Source organism: Acomys russatus, chromosome 8 (assembly GCF_903995435.1).
Source record: "Acomys russatus chromosome 8, mAcoRus1.1, whole genome shotgun sequence".
In the NCBI taxonomy this organism is placed as follows: domain Eukaryota; kingdom Metazoa; phylum Chordata; class Mammalia; order Rodentia; family Muridae; genus Acomys; species Acomys russatus.
Genome location: NC_067144.1, coordinates 4961415 through 4964324, shown reverse-complemented (window position 1 = coordinate 4964324; position 2910 = coordinate 4961415).

Genomic DNA, 2910 nt, shown 5'->3' with positions numbered 1-2910 from the left:
ATTGCTTTCTGTCTTAAAGCATTAGTGAAAAAGGGGTAGTATTGCCAATAAAATGACACATTGATCAATGGAATAAAAACCAAGGACTACATATAAGCCCTCTGTTACCTTGTAGTCATCTACTGCCTCTGCCTCTTACAACTCCTTCTTCAACAGTGATTCTTGAGCCGTGCATTTCCCCATCCCTTCATATCTACTCTCTGCCCTTTGCCCTCTGTCCTTGCAACACCCCCCCAAATAAAGTAAAATAAAATAAGATAAAATAATAAAGAAAACAACCAAAAAACTTGTTGTGGAACCTATAGTGTGTCAGTGTGTCCCACAGTATACTCTTCTGTTCACACGTCTTTACTTGAAAATGTTCATTTGAATGAGTCATTGGTCTAGATTGAGCCCTCTGGCTTCTGCTACACCATCAATACTGGATATCCTGTTGTTGCTCTGAGTCATGGAGATCCTGAAGCTTTAGATCTGCGGAACCGATCCTTTCACACACTCAAGCAGTTTATGGATGAGGTAGATGTTGGTATGGGCCAACTCAGCGCCCTGGAGATAGGCCTCGGTAGCTGAGTTGGTCAGCTTCCTAGGTCTCCCACAACCATACTGCCACTGTGAGTTCTCCAGCACTGTCCCAGATAGCTCACCCAGCGCTGCACCTGTGAAGCAGCTGGGCCAGTTCTCCCAATTTCTTGCCCTTAGGGCTGGATCACTGTTGACTTTGGCACCAGGACCAGCTCTACTATTCAAGTACAGTACAGGGCCTGCTCTACTTAGTGCTGAAGCCAGTGAGGGGCGGGGCAATCTCTGCACAACCCTTGGACATCAATATGGTCCCAGGTGGCAGCCCAGACCAGGTACATCCACATAACTTTTGGTGGCAATATAAGCCATGAGCATTGACACAAACCCCTACTGCTGCATGGCCACACACCCTGATGTAGCCCTCAGTGGCAGCATGGGCTAGGACTTCTCCATGGCCTCAGGTGTCAGGGAAGTTTACTCATATCAGGCTATTCCTTCCCAACTTCATGTCTCCAGATCCACATCTCTTCATAGTGCTCAAGCCATTCTGAGCCCATCTGCTCCATAGGACTTGTTTAAAAAGTTTTAAGAGTTATTTATCTCATCCCATACTCCATCCCCCATCCTGTCCTCCCATCTCCACCTCAGTTTATCCATTCCTGTTCTGTGTTTTCCTTTAACCCTTTATACTGGTGTGCTCTATCTCTTCCATTTAAAGCCACTCCCCATAGCTTTTTAGTGATTTCCTAATCTCTAAGAGTATTCTAAATGTAACACACACATTTGATGTTTTAAAAATAACATTCACAAATGAAAGTGTGTGAAATTTATCTTTCTGGATCTGGGTTATCTTACTCAGACTGATTGTTCTGAGCTTAATCCAATTCTCCATGAATTTCATTTTTTGAAGCTCAATAATATTAAATTGTGCAAATATACCACATTTTTATTATTAATTTCTCAGTTAATAGACATCTAGGCTATTTCTACTTCCTTGTTATTGTGAATAGAACACTGAAATAACTCCTCGTCTCTTATCAGATCACTATGGATTAAACTGGACCTCAACAATAACAGAAACAACAAAAAAGCCTACAAAGCCATGGAAACTGAACAACTCTTTATTCAGTGACCACTGGGGTCAGTTAAAAATAGTAAAGACAGAAATGAAAGAATTTCTTTAATTCAATGAAAATGAAAGCACAAGGCACAACATACCCAGATTTGTGGAAAACATTGAAAGCAGTGTTAAGAGGAAAGTTCCTCACAGTAAATGACTTCATAAACTGAACACATCTCATACTAACAACACAACTTCACTCATGAAAGCTCTAGAATAAAAATAATCAAACACACCCAAGAGGACTAGATAGCAGGACATAATGAAACTCAGAGCTGAAATCAATAATTTAGAAACAAAGAGAACAACAAAAGAATCAATAAAACCAAATCTCATCCTTTCTGAAAATCAACAAGATAGATAAACCCTTAGCCAAGCTAACTAAGAGACCAAGAGATGACATCTAAATTAACGAACTCAAAAATTAAAAGAATGACATAACACCGTAGAGGAAATTCAAAGAGTCACTAGGGCTTCTTCAAAAGCCTGTACTCCACAAAATTGGAAAATCTAAATGAAATGAGTCATTTTTTATATACTCCACTTCCAAAGTTAAATCAAGATCAGGTAAACAAATAAAACAGTCCTATGAACCGTAATGATATAGAGGCACTCATAGAAAGTATCCACAACCAAAAAAAAGGTGAGGGTCAGACAGGCTTAGCACAGAATTCTATGAGACTTTCAAAAAACCAACACTCCTCAAACTATTTCACAAAATAGAAACAGAAAGAAAATGTCCAAAATCATGCTATGAGGCCACAGTCACCCAGATAACTAATCCACATAAAGACCCAAAAAACGAGAATTTCAAACCAATTCCCCTTATGAACATTGATGCAAAAATACTCAACAAAATATTAACAAACAAAATCCAAGACCACATCAAAAATATCATCCACTACCATCCAGGAAGATTCATACCTGGCATGCAGGCATATCCAAAGAAGCCAAGGAGGTCCCAAGGGAAGAGGTTGAATCTTACTCAGAACAAGAAATAAAACAGACATCTGAAGTAGATGGAGGAAGTTAACTCTGTGGGAAGGGGGATGGGAAGGATAACAGGGGTGGCTGGCAGCAGTGCAGAGAATGGTGTGTGTGTGTGTGTGTGTGTGTGTGTGTGTGTGTGTGTGTGTGTATGCACATGTGTGTGTATGTGAGGACTGTGAGAGAGAATGGAAATCAGTGAATTGGGGGCTCTCTGTGACAGGGGAGGTTTCAGGGAGTCTATGGAGGTGTGTATAACCCTCGCTGAGACTTCTAGCTGA